The sequence below is a fragment of the Arachis hypogaea genome, chromosome 11 (genome assembly GCF_003086295.3).
Source record: "Arachis hypogaea cultivar Tifrunner chromosome 11, arahy.Tifrunner.gnm2.J5K5, whole genome shotgun sequence".
Lineage (NCBI taxonomy): Eukaryota > Viridiplantae > Streptophyta > Magnoliopsida > Fabales > Fabaceae > Arachis > Arachis hypogaea.
In genome coordinates, this window is record NC_092046.1 from 61,789,117 (window position 1) to 61,808,806 (window position 19,690).

Below are 19,690 nucleotides of genomic sequence, written 5' to 3' on the forward strand. Positions count from 1 at the left end.
TGCACCTCAAAGATTCCCAGTTTCTCCATTACAGAGAGTGGCATGAGGTTTATTCCTGACCCAAGGTCACATAGAGCCTTCTCAAAGGTTATGGTGCCTATGGTACAAGGTATTAGGAACTTTCCAGGATCCTGTTTCTTCTGAGGCAATCTCAGTTGATCCAATGCATTTAGTTCATTGGTGAACAGGGGAGGTTCATCTCCCCAAGTCTCATTACCAAATAAATTGGCATTCAGCTTCATGATTGCACCAAGGAACTTGGCAACTTGCTCTTCAGTAACATCTTCATTCTCTTCAGAAGAGGAATACTCATCAGAGCTCATGAATGGCATAAGGAGGTTTAATGGAATCTCTATGGTTTCTAGATGAGTCTCAGATTCCTTTGGTTCCTCAGAGGGAAACTCCTTATTGATCACTGGACGTCCCAGGAGGTCTTCCTCCTTGGGATTCACGTCTCCCCCTTCCTTCTTGGATTCGGCCATGATGGTTATATCAACGGCCTTGCACTCTCCTTTTGGATTTTCTTCTGTATTGCTTGGGAGAGCACTAGGAGGGGTTTCAGTGATCTTCTTACTCAGCTGGCCCACTTGTGCCTCCAAATTTCTAATGGAGGACCTTGTTTCATTCATGAAACTCAGAGTGGCCTTAGATAGATCAGAGATTAAGTTTGCTAAATTAGAGGTATTTTGTTCAGAATTTTCTGTCTATTGCTGAGTGGATGATGGAAAAGGCTTGCTATTGCTAAACCTGTTTCTTCCACCATTATTAAAGCCTTGTTGAGGCTTTTGTTGATCCTTCCATGAGAGATTTGGGTGGTTTCTCCATGAGGGATTATAGGTGTTTTCATAAGGTTCACCCATATAATTTACCTCTGCTATTGCAGGGTTCTCAGGATCATAAGCTTCTTCTTCAGAAGATGCCTCGTGAGTACTGTTGGATGCAGCTTGCATTCCATTCAGACTCTGAGAAATCATATTGACTTGCTGAGTCAATATTTTATTCTGCGCCAATATGGCATTCAGAGTATCAATTTCAAGAACTCCCTTCTTCTGAGGCGTCCCATTACTCATAGGATTCCTCTCAGAAGTGTACATAAACTGGTTGTTAGCAACCATGTCAATAAGTTCTTGAGCTTCTGCAGGCGTTTTCTTTAGGTGAATGGATCCACCTGCAGAAGTATCCAATGACATCTTAGCTAATTCAGACAGACCATCATAGAATATATCCAGGATGGTCCATTCTGAAAGGATGTCAGAAGGACACTTTTTGGTCAGTTCCTTGTATCTCTCCCAAGCTTCATAGAGGGATTCACCTTCCTTCTGTCTGAAGGTTTGAACATCTACTCTAAGCTTACTAAGCTTTTGAAGAGGAAAGAACTTGGCTAAGAAAGCCTTGACCAGCTTATCCCAAGAGTTCAGGCTATCCTTAGGTTGAGAGTCCAACCATATTCTAGCTCTGTCTCTTACAGCAAATGGGAAAAGCATGAGCCTGTAGACTTCAGGATCTACTCCATTAGTCTTAACAGTGTCACATATCTGCAAGAATTCAGTTAAGAACTGAAAGGGATCTTCAGATGGAAGTCCATGAAACTTGCAGTTTTGTTGCATCAGAGAAACTAATTGAGGTTTAAGCTCAAAATTGTTTGCTCCAATGGTAGGAATGGAGATGCTTCTTCCATGTAAATTGGAATTTGGTGCAGTAAAGTCACCAAGCATCCTCCTTGCATTATTATTATTTTCGGCTGCCATCTCCTCTTCCTGTTCGAAAATTCCTGTAAGGTTGTCTCTGGATTGTTGTATTTTAGCTTCTCTTAGTTTCCTCTTTAGAGTCCTTTCAGGTTCAGGATCTGCTTCAACAAGAATGTTCTTGTCCTTGCTCCTGCTCATATGACAAAGAAGGGAATAACAAAGAAAATATTGAATCTTCTATGTCACAGTATAGAGATTCCTTTGTGTGAGTAGAAGAAGAAAAGACTGTAATGTAAAGAAAGAGAAGGGAGGAGAATCCAAACACAAGGGTGAGGGGAGCAGAGATATGAGATGAAGAGAAGTGTTAGTAAATAAATAAATAAATAGAAGAAGATGAGGGAGAGGGAATTTCGAAAATTAATTTTTAAAAAGTGTTAATGATTTTCGAAAATTATGATAAAATTAAAATTAAAATTAAAAATTGAAACCATTAATTAATTAAAAAGAATTTTTGAAAAAAGAGGGAGGTATTTTCGAAAATTAGAGAGGGATAGTTAGTTAGGTAGTTTTGAAAAAGATAAGAAACAAATAAAAAGTCAATTAGTTAGTTGAAAAAGATTTGAAATTTGTTTTTGAAAAAGATATGATTAAAATTTTAAAAGATATGATTGAAACAAAAAGATAAGATTTGAAAATTAAATTTGAAAAGATAAGAAGTTAGAAAAAGATTTTGAAATCAAAGTTTTTGAAAAAGATTTGATTTTTAAAAATCAAAATTAATGACTTGATTCACAAGTAATCACAAGATATGATTCTAGAACTTAAAGTTTGAATCTTTCTTAACAAGCAAGTAACAAACTTGAAATTTTTGAATCAAAACATTAATTTTTGATGATATTTTCAAAAATTATAAGATAAAATTAAGAAAAAGATTTTTGAAAAATATTTTTAAAATTTTCGAAAAATAAGAAAAATGAAAAAGATTTGATTTTTAAAAAAGATAAGATTTTTAAATTGAAAATTTGATTTGACTCATAAAAAACAACTAAATTTTAAAATTTTTTGAAAAAGTCAATCCAAATTTTCGAAATTTATGAGTCAAAAAGGGAAAGATATTTTTTTTTATTTTTGAATTTTTAATGATGAGAGAGAAAAACATGAAAAATGATGCAATGCATGAAAATTTTGGATCAAAACATGTGATGCATGCAAGAACACTATGAATGTCAAGATAAACACCAAGAACACTATGAATGTCAAGATGAACATCAAGAACTTATTTTTGAAAAATTTTCAAGAAAAGAAAACATGCAAGACACCAAACTTAGAAATTTTTCATGTATAGACACTATGAATGCAAGAATGCATATGAAAAACAAGAAAAGACACAAAACAAGAAAATATGAAGATCAAACAAGAAGACTGGCCAAGAACAACTTGAAGATCATGAAGAACACTATGAATGCATGAATTTTCGAAAAATGCATAATAAATTTTTAGAAAAAAATGCAATTGACACCAAACTTAAAAATTGACTCAAGACTCAAACAAGAAATACAAAATATTTTTGATTTTATGATTTTATTAATTTTTTTGGATTTTTGTATATTTTTATTTTTTTGAAAATTGTTTGAAAAAGAAAAATAAAGATTTCAAAATTTTTAAGATGAATTCCAGGAATCTTGTGCTCTTTAGTCTAAAGCTCCAATTTGAGGGTTAGACATGGCTTAATAGCCAGCCAAGCTTTAGTATGCTATTACATGCATTGAAGTGATTAGTTGAATCCTCAGTCCAAAGGAATTTAGACATGGCCTTACAGCCAGCCAGGATTCAACAAATTATCATGAAACACTAGAATTCTTTCTTAAAAATTCTGAAATAATTTTTGAAAATAAAAGGAAATTATTTTTTTTTGAAAATAAACAAAAATAAAATTACCTAATCTGAGCAACAAGATGAACCGTCAGTTGTCCAAACTCGAACAATCCCCGGCAACGGCGCCAAAAACTTGGTGCACGAAATTGTGATCCCTGGTAATGGCTCCAAAAGCTTGGTGCACTAATCTTAATTCATGATTTGTCACAACTTCGATACAACTAACCAGCAAGTGCACTGGGTCGTCCAAGTAATAAAACCTTACGTGAGTAAGGGTCGATCCCACGGAGATTGTCAGCTTGAATCAAGCTATGGTCATCTTGTAAATCTCAGTCAGGTGGATATCAAATGGTTATAGTATTTTTGAAAATTAATAATAAATAAACAGAAAATAAAGATAAAAATACTTATGTATATCATTGGTGAGAATTTCAGATAAGCGTATAGAGATGCTTTCGTTCCTCTGAATCTCTGCTTTCCCACTGTCTTCATCCAATCAGTCTTACTCCTTTCCATGGCAAGCTTTCTGTAAGGGCATCACCGTTGTCAATGGCTACATCCCATCCTCTCTGTGAAAATGGTCCAAATGCTCTGTCACGGCATGGCTAATCATCTGGAGGTTCTCGATCATGCTGGAATAGGATTCACACTCCTTTTGCGTCTGTCACTACGCCTAGCACTCGCGAGTTTGAAGTTCGTCACAGCCATCCCTTCCCAGATCCTACTCGGAATACCACAGACAAGGTTTAGACTTTCCGGATCTCAGGAATGGCCATCCATGGGTTCTAACTTATACCACGAAGATACTAATAGCTCGGACTCGGTCCTCTGTATTAGATATCTAAGAGATACTCATTCTAGCTTGTTTGCATGTAGAACGGAAGTGTTTGTCAGGCACGCGTTCATAAGTGAGAATGATGATGAGCGTCACATAATCATCACATTCATCATGTTCTTGGGTGTGAATGGATATCTTAGAAGCGGAATAAGTTGAATTGAATATAAAACAGTAGTACTTTGCATTAAATCATGAGGAACAACAGAGCTCCACACCTTAATCTATGGAGTGCAGAAACTCTACCGTTGAAAAATACATAAGTGAAAGGTTCAGGCATGGCCAAATGGCCAGCCCCCAGACTTGATCAATATGATCCAAAGATGGTTCAAAAGATGATAAGATGTCTAATACAATAGTAAAAAGTCCTATTTATACTAAACTAGTTACTAGGGTTTACAGAAGTAAGTAATTGATGCATAAATCCACTTCCGGAGCCCACTTGGTATGTGCTTGGGCTGAGCTTGAAGTTTACACATGGAGAGGTCATTCTTGGAATTGAACGCCAGTTTGTAACGTGTTTCTGGCGTTCAACTCTGGTTCGTGACGTGTTTCTGGCGTTTAACTCCAGACTGCAGCATAGAACTAGCGTTCAACGCCCTTTTGCGTCGTCTAAACTCGACCAAAGTATGGACTATTATGAATTGCTGGAAAGCCCTGGATGTCTACTTTTCAACGCAATTGGAAGCGCGCCATTTTAAGTTCTGTAGCTCCAGAAAATCTACTTTGAGTGCAGGGAGGTCAGAATCCAACAGCATCAGCAGTCCTTCTTCAACCTCTGAATCTGATTTTTGCTCAAGTCCCTCAATTTCAGCCAGAAAATACCCGAAATCACAGAAAAATACACAAACTCATAGTAAAGTCCAGAAATGTGAATTTAACATAAAAACTAATAAAAACATCCCTAAAAGTAACTAGATCCTACTAAAAACATACTAAAAACAATGCCAAAAAGCGTATAAATTATCCGCTCATGAAATACCAAACTCACCACCCAACCACGATGAAAATCGAATTTATCGTCCGAATTTCTACAAAGGTCGGCAGGGGGAAATCCAAATTTACCGCCCAACTTTGACAAAGTTGACCAAATAGGAACCAAACTCACCGCCAGATTTATACAAAATCGGCAAGATGAAAACACGATAAAAATAGGTTAATGCAAAAAGTTATAAAATGTAATCCATAAAAAAAGGCCTGACAAGGTCTAAAGAAAAAATGGATTGCTAAAAATAACTTGGGAGGGACCGACATGTAGAAGTCGGACCAATCCCCCAAAGCGACAAAAGTTATAAAAAGTAATCCATAAAAAAGGCCTGACGAGGTCCAAGAAAAAATGATTTGCTAAAAATAACTTGGGATGGACCGACATGAAGAAGTCGGACCAATCCCCAAAGCGACAAAATTTATAAAAAGTAATCCATAAAAAAAGGCCTGATGAGGTCTAAGAAAAAATGGATTGCTAAAAATAACTTGGGATGGACCGACCTGAAGAAGTCGGACCAATCCCCCAAAATGACAAAGTTATAAAAAGTAATCCATAGAAAGAGGCCTGGCCAGCCCTTATCAAAAATGGATTAACTTGGAAGGAATCGACATGAAGAAGTCGGCCTAAGCCGAATAAAGCAACAAAGTTATAAAAAGTAAACCTATAAAAAAAGACCCGGCGAGGTTCAATTAAAAAAGGGGTTTACTAGAAATAACTCGAGAAGGTTTGTCGAGAGAAACCAACCAACAAGAAGACGTGCGCTAGAAGGGATGCAGCTCGACCCAAAAAGCCACGACCTCACCAAAATCAATTTTACAAGTGTTCTATGAATAATGCTAAAAAGAATAGCCAAACAAAGCTAGCCTCAAAGTTCACTTCGACTAAAGCAGGTAATAAACAAAGGCAGTCGAAAGAGGTCAGACAGCAAGACTCCCACACTCTAAAAATTCCTGGAAGTGGCAAAAGTGCAAACCAGTATAGCAAAAAGATACTATAATAAAAGTTCAAGAAGGCAACCACGAAATCGACCTTAAAAGCTCGAAAGTATTTGTTTTTTAAAGGCGAAGGCTACTAAGTAAAGGAACCTAACGTCAACAAAAGTCAGATCATCCAAAATTACAAAAAATAGAGTTCAAAGAAACAGATACTCAAACAAACTACAAAGGATTTAAAGACTCCCCAGTGGTGGCATCCCGAGGTGAAGGAGGACGGGTCGCAAGCGGGACAGCATCAACGGTTCCATCCGGTCGGTTCAGAATCTGAACATCAGGGTTCGACTCGGGATGGCCGACCCCAGCTTTAGGAGTTGGAGAAGTCGGAGCAGCAGAAAGTTTGACTGATGGCTTAGGAGGAGGATCTACATCCTTGTCATCATCTGGGGCAGGAACAATTTTACCATCTTCAAAAACATTGTTCAAACTAAAAAGACTCAAGTCGAGCTCGGGAGCAAGAAATCAGACCTAAGCCTTTAAGTTGTCATATGCGTCAGTCACGCTACCCACCAGATGACTCTGAAGCTCGGCATAATTAGCATGAGCATTCTCTAGACTCTCCCTTGCCTCCAACAACTCGCCATAAGTACAGACATAGCTCTCCTTATGCTGCAGCGCCGTCTCGTCGGATAGCTTGGCAGAAGCTACAGCGGCAGTAGCTTGGGCTTTCTCCTTTTCTAGATCCAGCTCCAGCTTAATAACTCTAGCGTCCAGCTCATCCTTCAGACCTTGATCCGGTCATACTCCGACTTGGCTTCCAGCATAAACTCCTTTGTCGCATGGACGGGAGAGTCTTGGATCGAGCGAGACAAAGCCGTACCCATATGTGCCATCCGAACACTACTTCTGGTGATAAAATCCAGGTGGTGTAGGATGGACACATCGTCCATAGGAAGATGGCCATAGGGGGCAATCTGGTTATCATCAAACCCCACAGCGTCAAAGTTAGGGGCATCCAGATTATAGGGTTCAGCAGTTTTCTGCTTCTTGGGGGCATGACCAGTAGCAGAGGGAGAAGCAGCACCAGAGGTCGGCTGGAAAGGGTCAGAAGGAGCCAAGCGGACCTGGGTAGTTGGGATGATCTTCCTCGGTTCAGAAGTGTCCGAGGTCAACCTCTTCAGCGTAACATTAGAAGATCCCTCCCCAGGACCTTTGGTCGAAATGTTCTGAGCAGCAGTCGCCTTTCTAGCCCTCTTAAAAGCCTTCATGGAGTCAGTAGTCTTTACCATCTCTGAAGAAATAAAGCAGCAAAACCAAAGTTGCAAGTTAGAAAGAGATGGATTGATAAAAAACAGACAAAATAACAAAGATAAAGCTAGCAAAGAAATCGACAGCTACCCAATTCAGTTCGAAGAAGGGAGGGATTCCCCAAGAACCTCTTCGTATCAAGATGAGGAGGCTCCCCCCAATTTTCTTCCAGTACATGAACAAAAGCCTGCTCAACCTCATCCAACATTTTCCAAGTATACCTAGACACTACTACATTCTGTTGCCAGGATAGGGGGAAGGCAGGTTCATCATTCTCATCCAAAAAGAAGGGCCGAGCTCCTTCAATAGCTTAGACCTTGAAGAAATAGTTCTTAAAATGCCTAAAAGATTCATCATACATAGAAAAAACTTTCTTTCCCTGGGTAGCTCGGAAAGAAACCCAGGAAGCCTTCTTCTTAGCTGCCCCAGGTTTCGTCAAAACAAAAAGGTAAAGAAATAGAGTCTGAGAAGGTCGGACATCCAGTTCTTGGCACAGCAGTTGGAAGATTTTTATGAAGCCCCACGAGTTCGGGTGAAGCTGAGATGGGGCAACATTACAGGACCACAACAAGTCGGTCTCAAAGGAAGTAAAGGGAATGGTGATGTTCATTTGGCTAAAAAAGTAATTGTAAGCATAAAAAAAGGGACGTTCCCCCTAAGTCAGAGAAGGAAAATAAACCCTCTCATCAGGGTCAGGCGCTACCAACTCATAGTTTTTCTCCTGATCTCTACTACTACAAACCCTGTGATGTCTCCTAAGCTGCACGTAATACTTGGAATTAACCATAGAAACGCACATCAAGACGAGGGAGTGCAGCCAGTCAGACATACCCTCGGGGACTTTGGAAGACGTCTCGACAATATTTTTGCGAGAAGACATGGGTCAACTAGTCCTACAGTAAGAAAAAGGAAAATGGGTTACTAATCAACAGCTCGGACAAATCAAGAGAGCAGCTCGGATAAATACGGATATAACTCAAACTAAAGCATACAAATGTTAGAAGGCAGGAACAGCAACAAAAGGAAATCCCAGGACTCACACCAAGGTCTAGGGGCATCCTTTGGAGGCAGTAACAGAATAAGGATTCAGGAAAAATCTAAAGTCTACATTTCGACATCTATCAAAACAAGAAAACAACCCTCCTTCAATAGCGACATTCCGAAAAGAAAGTCACAAATCACAAAAAGACATCAAAGTTACCATCTTTTTACAATTTATCAGCAAAAGGATCTCGTAAAGGAAATCATCCATGTCATATAAAACATAAAGCCATCAACATCAAACACACTACGTAGAAGACATCAAAAGATGCTACCTTTTTTACAGTCCATTACTCTAAACTCCAAACAAAAAGAGATCTACGCATTTAAAGTAAAAGAGGGCAAAAACAAGTGAAGCCCTAAAGCAGCGCACATTGCAGAAATGATCAGACACAGCAAGCAAAGAAAGATTCAAACTTTCCAACACGAAGTCAAGCAAAGATCAAAACTTCTCAAAATATATATAGCACGGAAAGAGTAAAGACAGAGAAGAAGACCAACCTGTAAAGAAGATGATGAATATCAAAGCAAATGGCGAGCCCACACCGACAATCACTTTCGAAAGCACAGAAAGCACGAAGATGAGAAAACTTAGTGTCAAGAGAATGAAGAAAATCCCAGGACGAACCAGAAACAGAAGAGCAAAGAGAAAAGGAGAAGTTACAGTAAACACGAAGAAGGAAAATTGAAAAGAGAGGCTGTGAAATTCAAATGACGATACAAAGAGGGAAACAAGAGGAAACGACAAAGAGTTAAATGAATATTTAAACCTCTGCTCATTCCCAAGGAAAACGCAAAATGCGCGTTCCAATTAAAAGGGGGTGAGAAAAAATGCTCCGCATTCAAGCCAATAAATAAAAAATTCTACAAAAGATCAAGATGCTCGAGCTCGGCTTCCCCAAGGGAGATCGAAAAAGTCCAAAAAAGGCTCGACCTCAAAAGGAAGACCTCACTCAAGCAGGGGCACTGTTCATGCCCTGGGTCGAGCTATACGACCCGGGCTGATGGAAGACAAGTCGACCGACCTCTTCAGGTCAGGATTACCCAAGCTCTTCTCAAAGAGCTCGGCCAAATCGCTACAGGGAGCCCAAACAGGCCCAAATAGAGGGACAAAGCCCAATCTAAAGGCAACTAAAGCCTTAAAAGATAAGGGCGACTCCCCTCAAGATAAGATGACTTCATTCAGAAGATAAGATAAGATAACTAACTTATCTTATCCAGAACGGTCACTCCACACTATTATAAATACACTGAAGCACCCAGGTATAACTCATACTCTGATTCTACTAAAAACTTGCTTAAAGCTTGTTCATACCCTGGGTCGAACTGTCCGATCCGGGATGTTTAGCGACAAAGCGACCGACCTCTTCAGGTCAGACCATCTGACCTCTTCTCAAAGAGCTCGGTCAAATTGTCAGGAAAGCCCAATAAAGGGCCCAAATAGAGGAACACGACCCAAATCATAAGGCAGCCTAAGCCTATAGATATAAGGGCGGTTCCCTTGAAGATAAGATAACCTCACTCAAAGATAAGATAAGATAAAGATAACTAACTTATCTTATCTAAAAAAGGTCACTTCTCACCATTATAAATACACTGGAGCACCCAGGTATAACTCATACTCTGATCCTACTAAAAACTCGCTTAATACCCTTGTTAACTTAAGCATCAGAGTCCCTTGCAGGTACCACCATCCTCCGGTGACAAAGGATCAGCAGCGCAGCCAGTCCAACAAGTCGGGCACGACAGCACTGGTCGCCACCCACTAGCCGGACACGTTATCTCCGACCAGTACAGAAGATCTCGTCCGAGATCGACCTACAGTTTCAGGTAACCCTCGGAACATTGGCGCCGTTGCTGGGGAATCTGGAAGTCATCCCACCACCATGGCGGACGACCATGACAACGACCACGATTCATATCTAGAAGATAGAACGCCGCACAAGAACGTGGACACTACACTAAAAGATAATCCTCAACCTAACAAAAACAACGATTCACCAAATGTGGGAGCCGTGGAGGCACTTCAAGATCTTTAAAGCAACTCGAAAAAGAGGTGGAGCACCAACGAGAAGTTGAGAGAGATCTATGAAGGGAAGTTAGGCGACGCCGCGAGTTAGAGGACAAGCTCCTAAAACTCGAAGCAGATCTCAAGACCAAGACTACTCGATCCGGTCACGAAGACCCAAAAGGACCAAGACCTATTCATCAAAGAGATCATGAGGACCAAAATCCCAAAGGACTTCAAACTTCCCGACATAACATTATAGGATGGCACAGCAGATCCCAGCCATCATCTCAATAACTTCAGAAGTAGAATGTACCTCACCGACGCCTCAGATGCAGTTCGCTGCAAAGCCTTCCCGACTACTTTAACAAAGACAACAATTAGATGGTTTGACAATCTACCTCCTAGGTCCATCTCAAGCTTCGACGACTTAGCCAAGAAGTTCCTGGCTAGATTCTCCATCCAAAAAGATAAGGCTAAGCACGCCCCAAGTCTATTAGGAATCAAACAAGGAGATCGGGAAAGTCTCCGCAGCTACATGGAAAGATTCAACAAAGCATGTCTGGACATACAAAGCCTACCAACAGAGGCCGCCATTATAGGTCTCATCAATGGCTTACGAGAAGGACCTTTTAGCCAATCTATATCGAAAAAACACCCCACATCTCTGAACGAAGTGCAAGAACGAGCAGAGAAGTACATCAACATGGAAGAAACCTCTCGACTAGGAGAGACCTCAAAATCCGGATTCAACTACTCCTCCCGAGATAAGGATAAAGAATCCAAAAAGAAAGAAGATCAACATGGGGAAAAAATAAAAAAATATCACAATTACACCCCTCTTCGGGTGTCCCTTGTGGATGTCTAGAGAGAAGTGTGCCATACTGAAAAAATACCCCCAGCTCGACCACTCAAAGGCAGAAAAGGAGGAGGAAATCGGACTGAATATTGTGAATATCATCGAATCCGTGGGCATTCCACCAACGAATGCTTTGTCTTAAAGAACGTCATAGAAAAACTAGTAAGAGAAGGGAAATTAGGTCGATACATAGCCACCCGAGATGACGAGCAAAGAAAAAGGAGAAGGGACGAAGATATCGGACCAACTGAGCGATCACCTCATACACCAGAGAGACATGTCCACATGATACACGGAGGATTTGCGGGAGGAGGAATCTCCAAATCATCTCGCAAAAGATATCTTAAAGAAGTATATCATGTCGAGGGAAAGGAGGAAGCACCCGACATCCCCACAATTACTTTTACCAAAGAGGACGCATCCGGCATCATCTCAGGACACGACGATCCCATGGTCATCACTATTATACTGGCAAATGCAAATCTCCACTGCACATTGGTAGACCAAGGAAGCTCAGCCGACATCTTGTTTAAAACTACCTTCGACAAACTCGGCTTGGAAGAAAAAGAACTCAAAGCATATCCGAACAGCCTGTTCGGACTGGGAGACACTCCAGTTCAGCCACTTGGATACATCCTATTATACATGACCTTCGGAAAAGGAAACCAGTCAAGAACACTCAAGATAGACTACATCGTGGTCGACGTGAGTTCAGCCTACAATGCCTTAATAGGTCAGACAATCTTAAATCAGCTCAGCACAGTAGTCTTGACTCCGCATCTATGCATGAAGTTCCCAACTACAGAAGGAATAGCTACAATAAAAGCAGACCACAAGACAGCGCGCCGCTGTTACAACGAAAGTCTAAACCTCAGAGGCAGAGGAGAAGAATTCCACACCATCAAACTCGGTAGAGTTCAGAGGCGGGAAGAACTCCGCCCACAACCCGAAGGCGAAGTAGAAAAAGTCCAGATCGGAGATATCCCAGACAAAACAACCAATATCGGTACAATCCTTAAAGGAGACACAAAAGAATCACTTGTACAGTTCTTACGAGATAACGTCGACCTCTTTGCATGGAAATCTGCAGACATGCCAGGCATAGACCCCGAGTTAATGTGCCACAAGCTAGCAGTCTACCCAGGACAACAGAGACGTAGAAAGCTCGGACCAGAATAATCCCAAGCTGTGGAAGAGCAGGTACAAGCTCTACTGGAGGCAGGATTCATAAGAGAAGTCAAGTACCCACTATGGCTAGCTAACATCGTCTTGGTGAAAAAATCAAATGGAAAGTGGCGGATGTGCACCGACTACACTGATCTCAACAAAGCCTGCCCAAAAGATCATTATCCACTCCCAAGTATTGACGCTCTGGTGGATGCCTCCTCCGGATATAAATACCTCTCATTTATGGACGCATATTCGGGATACAATCAAATCCCAATGTACCCACCCGACCAAGAAAAAACTTTATTCTTAACCCCAAAAGCAACCTACTACTACATTGTCATGCCTTTTGGACTTAAAAATGCAGGAGCCACTCACCAGAGATTGATGAATAAGGTCTTTACGGATCACATCGGAAAAATTATGGAAGTCTATGTGGATGACATGTTAATAAAGACACAAAGTGAAGAGACGTTACTGTCCGACCTCACCCAAGTATTCGACACTATAAGAAGGCATGGCATGCGACTTAATCTTGCAAAATGCACCTTCACAGTAGAAGCTGGAAAATTCTTGAGTTTTATGCTCACACAAAGAGGAATCGAGGCAAATCTGGATAAATGCTGGGCCATACTCGATATGAAGAGCCCGACTTGCGTCAAAGAGGTACAACAGCTCAATGGAAGATTGGCAGCTCTGTCCAGATTTCTAGCAGGATCAGTAATAAGATCTCTCCCCTTCTATGCTACTCTAAGGAAGGGAAAGAGGTTTGAATGGACAACGGAGTGCGAGCAGGCATTCCAAGATTTCAAAAGATTCCTGGGACAGCCACCTATCCTATCTCGGCCACGGGAAGGAGAACCACTTATATTATACCTCGCAGTAGGAAGTCGGGCAGTAGCCTCAGCATTAGTCCGAGAAGACGACAGTGGGCAACAACCTGTATGTTTCATCAGCAAAGCATTACAAGGATCCGAGTTGAACTACCAAAAAATAGAAAAAATCACCTACGCTCTCATACTAACATCTCGACGACTGCGTCCGTACTTCCAAGCTCACACCATTAGGGTTCGAACCAACCAACCCATAAAAGGGATTTTGCAGAAAACAGACTTAGCAGGCAGAATCTTGCAATGGGCAGTCGAGTTGTCTGAATTCGACCTTCAATATAAAGCTCGGACAGCCATCAAATTGCAATATCTGGCTGACTTCATTGCAGAATTTACAGACACCCCAGAAATTCCTACAGAATGGAATCTCTATGTAGATGGTTCCTCAAATAAAACTGGAAGCGGCGCGGGTGTGATAATAGAAAGCGACCAGGGAACCCAAATCGAACTTTCCCTCAAATTCGGGTTCCCTGCCTCAAACAACCAAGCTGAATATGAGGCACTACTAGCTGGTTTAAAACTGACTAGGGAAGTTGGAGCTCAAAAGCTTATCATCTTCATCGACTCACAAGTAGTCAGTTCACAAATAGCAGGGAGCTACCAAGCCAAAGATCCCACCATGAAAAAGTACCTGGACAAAACTAGGGAACAACTCGGACAATTCGGGGAATATGAGGTCCGCCACATACCCCGAGAATAGAATACCCGAGCTGACGCACTCTCAAAACTAGCCAGTACTAAACCAGGGGGCAACAATAGAAGCCTCATCCAAGAAACGCTGCAGAACCCGTCAATCTCGGAAGAAGAAAAAGTCCTAGCCATAACGAGTCCGGATCAAGGATGGATGACTCCCATAATTAACTACCTCAAAATAGAAACACTCCCCACAGATGAGAATGAGGCAAAGAGGCTAAAACGGGAGGCACAATACTACACTATCATAAACAATACTCTATACAAAAGAGGGATTTCAATACCATTGTTAAAATGTGTACCGACTTCCAACACAAAGGAAGTCTTAGAAGAAGTACACAGTGGTATCTGTGGCAATTATCTCGGAGCGCAGGCACTTACCAAAAAAGTACTCCGGACAGGATTTTATTGGCCAACTCTACAAAAGGAAGCCTCAGAGTTCGTAAAGACATGTCCACCATGTCAGAAACATGCCAACTTTCACATCGCCCTGCCAGAGGAACTCATCAGTATAACCTCACCTTGGCCATTCGCAAAATGGGGACTCGACCTTCTCGGACCTTTCCCTCAAGGATCGGGACAAGTCAAATTCCTCATAGTAGGAGTAGACTATTTCACAAAGTAGATCGAGGCAGAACCCCTAGCTAACGCCACTGCTCAAAGAAGTCACAAATTCCTATATAGAAACATTGTCACAAGGTTCAGGGTTCCATACTCCATCACCACAGACAATTGCACCCAATTCACAGATGCATGCTTCAGAAAGTTAGTGGCCGACTTGAACATAAAACACCAATTCACTTCCGTAGAACATCTCCAGGCAAATGGACAAGCCGAAGCTGCCAACAAAGTCATATTGGCTGGGCTAGAATGGAGATTACAGGACGTAAAGGGAGCCTGGACTGAAGAGCTCCCACAAGTCCTATGGGCATATCGAACAACGCCACATTCCACCACAAAGGAATCACCCTTCCGATTAGCCTATGGAATGGAGGCAATGATCCCAGTGGAGATTGAAGAAGGGTCGCCTAGAGTGATCCACTATAATGAAGAAGCCAACTCCTAACTTCAAAGGGAAAAACTCGACTTACTTCCAGAAATCCAAGAAAGAGCTCGGATCAGGGAAGAGGCATTAAAACGTCGAATGGCTTCGAGATACAATCAAAAGGTAGTACTGCAAAGTTTTGCCGAGAACGACCTCATCCTAATCCGAAATGATATCGAAACAACTTGACCTGGAGAAGAAAAGCTGGCAGCGAACTGGAAAGGACCCTACCGAGTCATAGAAGTATTTGGAAAGGGCTACTACAGACTGTCCGAACTTGAAGGGCGAGAGCTCCCTAGGTCATGGCACGCCTGCAACCTAAGAAGGTACTATAGTTAGGGGTGATAAAGGATCTTAGGACAAGGCACACTCTTTTTCCAAACAAGGTTTTTAATGAGGTGCCAAGCCAAAGACCTACAAATTTCCCGACTTAGAGGGATAAAAGTCCCACGTGTATATATCTACATTTTCTTTTGAATAAAATTTGTTTAGATCCTCTACAAATTCTCAAGACGCATTAATTTGAAACGCTCATCGTCCGATTATAAAGCCACAGATCGGCAGAAAGTGAAAACCAAATTCACTGCACGATCATGATAAAGACCAACAAAGATGAAAACCAAAACTCGTCAAAAGGTCGACCAAACGGGGATTAGACCCAATTTCTACAAAATTGGCAAAGATGAAAACAGAAGAATGCAAGAAGTTATCGAAAGTGATCCATATAAAGGACCTGACGAGGTCTTAATAAAATGGATTGCTAAAAAATAACTTAAATACTGGCCGACATAAAAAAGTTGGATCAGTCACAAAACCAAAGTTATAAAAAGTAAATCCCTGGAAAGGGGTCTGGCCAGCCCTATAAAAGAGGATTACTAAAATAACTTAGAAGGGCCCGACATGATGAAGTCGGCCCAAAACATATAGTTATAAAAAGTAATCCCTGAAAGAGACCTGAATAAGGTCCAAGAAAGAGGATTACTAAAATAACTTAGAAGGGCCCGACATAATGAGGTTGGCCCAAAACATAAAGTTATAAAAGTAATCCCTGAAAGAGACCTGAACAAGGTCCAAGAAAGAGGATTACTAAAATAACTTAGAAGGGCTCGACATAATGAGGTCGGTCCAAAACATAAAGTTATAAAAGTAATCCCTGAAAGAGACCTGAACAAGGTCCAAGAAAGAGGATTACTAAAATAACATAAAAGGGCCCGACATAATGAGGTCGGCCCAAAACATAAAGTTATAAAAGTAATCCCTGAAAGAGACCTGAACAAGGTCCAAGAAAGAGGATTACTAAAATAACTTAGAAGGGCCCGACATAATGAGGTCGGCCCAAAATATAAAGTTATAAAAGTAATCCCTAAAAGAGACCTGAACAAGGTCCAAGAAAGAGGATTACTAAAATAACTTAGAAGTGCCAGACATGATGAAGTCGGCCCAAAACATAAAGTTATAAAAGTAATCCCTGAAAGAGACCTGAACAAGGTCCAAGAAATAGGATTACTAAAATAACTCAGAAGATCCCGACATGACAAAGTCGGCCTCCCAAAATCCTTGACGATATAAAAGGAAATTCCTAACAGAGACCTGAACAAGGTCCAAACAAAATGGATTACTAGAAATAACTTCAGGCCAAAGTGAGGAAGCCGACATACAAGGAGGATCCAAACATCCACAACCTCAAAGGAATCAAGCCACAAGTATGAAATACAAAGGCAATCCAAAGAGGTCGGACAACAAAGTTCCAACACTCCCGAAAAACCTAAAAAGGTACCAAGACAGATGCAGACAGATACGTGATGCCAGGGCATTTTGGCCAGTTTCACTGACCTTTTCTTTACTGTTTTTAGGGTAGTTTCATGCATTTCCTTAGGAAATAAGCTAGTTTTGGGTAGATATTCACTTACATCTTGATTCAAGCATACATTGTGCATTTTACATGATTTCATAAGGATTTTGCATGAATTTAAGGACAAATTGGATGTTGCATTTCCCATGACTTGGACTAGAACTTTGATATACTTTATTGCTTAATTTCAGGACAAAGGAAGCAAAGAAGAACCACATTAGTGGCTACGTTAGTTGCACTAACGTTAACACTAACATGGAATGGGAGTAACTTGTAAAGTTAATGAGAAAAGTGATTGCCAATAATACTCTCGAAGCCATCATTGCCCACGTTAAGAAATAGAGCCAACGTTAGTGACAGTTAACATTATCACTAACGTTGAACCAAGATCATGAGTGGCCACGTTAGAGTCTACGTTAACCTAGTTAACGTGGCCTCTAACGTTAAGAAGGAAGGGGGGGAGCCAACGTTAGTGACACTCAACATTGTCACTAACGTTGGCCAAAGCACATTAAGCCACGTTAACTCCCACGTTAACCTAGTTAACGTGGAAGCTAACGTGAAGGAACAAAGTGGTCGACAACGTTAGTGACACCCAACATTGTCACTAACGTTGGAAGAACACAAGCCCCCAATGAGCCACGTTTACTCCCACGTTAACCTAGTTAACGTGGAAGCTAACGTGAAGAAAGAAGGTGATCGCCAACGTTAATGAAACCCAACATTGTCACTAACGTTGGAAGGAGCCACACATGCCACCATGAGCCATGTTAACTCCCACGTTAACTTAGTTAACGTGGAAGCTAACGTGGATAAGGGAAGGATGAGCCAACGTTTGTGACACTCAAATTTGTCACTAACGTTGGAGATGGCTAGCAAGGCCACGTTAGAAGCCATGTTAACCTAGTTAACGTGGACTCTAACATGGAAAATAGGGGCAATTTGGAACGTTAGTGACAATGGTAAGTGTCATTAACGTTCTCGAAGGATGGCAAGCCTACGTTAAAAGAGCCACGTTAACTAAGTTAATGTGGGCTCTAACGTAGGGAAGGGGGAGGCTTCTCAACGTTATTGGGAAAGTTGAGTCCCAATAACGTGTGCGAAGGACATAGTGGAAATGTTAGTGGCAACGTTTGTGCCACTAACGTTGAGGTTAACGTGGCCTTTAACTTTGGTGAGGAACGTTAGTAAAAAAGGTGATTGTCACTAACGTTCTCGAACCCATATTTTCACTGAACGTTAACACCACTAACTTCCTGAGCCAAAGCCCCTGCCCACTTCATACTTTCTCTCTGCAAGTAAAAGCTAAGCCCAATGAAGAAGAGAACTGCTTCCAACTCAAGATCCAAAGGCCCAAGACTTGAAGAATCAACTAGAAGAACAGAAGAGTAGTATATATAGGAGTATCTTTGAAATATTTTGGAGAGTTGGAAATTATAGGGAGACTCTTAGCATAGAACTACTCTCTGTATTTTCTTTCTCTGCACTTCTAAGTTTTCATCATGTATTCTCCATCTTTATTTTCATTTTCCAGAGCTATGAACAACTAAACCCCTGTCATTGGGTTAGGGAGCTCTGTTGTAATTTGATGGATCAATACTAGTTTTCGTTATTCTTCTTCTATCTTTTCTCTTGATTTTACTTGAAAGCTTTCGATCTTCATCCAATTGAGTAGTTATCTTGAAAAAGAAGCTATTCATACTTGGATCTCTTCTGAACCTTGAAAGAGGAATGAAGAGATCAAGCTAGAAATGCTTTCTCATGCTGGACCAAATTGGGTTTGGATGGATATGTGACTATAATTCTCTCAACACTTGGTTTGGGAAATACATGTGGTATAATCAGTGACCATACTTCATCTCTTCTCATGAGCAATTGACCAAGGAATTGGCTATTGATCAAGATTTGAGAGATTGAATTACAAGAAATTGTAATTCAATCACTTAAGATTGCCAAGGAGATCAATGAGTGCATTGATTGAGGAAGAGATGAAAATGAAATTGATCTGGAGAATGCAACATCTCCTAAGCCCAATGAACTCCCCATTTCTGATCTTACCCATTCTCTTTAATTTCTGTTATTTACTTTAATGAGCAATTCCCCCATTCCCATTTACAATTCTGCAATTTACCTTCCGTCATTTACTTTCAGATCTATAATTCTAGCATTTACTTTCCTGTCAATTACCTTCCCGCCATTTTATTTTCTGCAATTCTCAACTCAAATTCTGGATTCGCTCAACTAGAACAGTCCTCTAATTAAAGTTGCTTGATCAATCAATCCTTGTGGGATTCGACCTCACTCTATTGTGAGTTTTTACTTGACGACAAATTCGGTACACTTGCCGAAGGAAATTTGTTGTGAGACAAGTTTTCCGTGCATCAAGTTTATGGCGCCGTTGCCGGGGATTGATTGTGCATCAACAATGATTAGATTGGAGGATAACTAGATTGAGCATTTTATTTTTGTTTGATTTAAATTTCTGTTTGAGTCATTTACTTTCTGTTTT

The 19,690-nt window shown here is 40.8% G+C and overlaps 1 non-coding gene across 1 annotated transcript; it reads left to right on the forward strand.

The window, feature by feature from the left end:
- The first annotated feature begins 1,245 nt into the window (after positions 1–1,245).
- LOC112725301 (small nucleolar RNA R71) lies at positions 1,246–1,352 on the forward strand. The gene has a single exon (XR_003164418.1). It is a non-coding gene; the product is annotated as a small nucleolar RNA R71 (small nucleolar RNA).
- Positions 1,353–19,690: the final 18,338 nt, after the last annotated feature.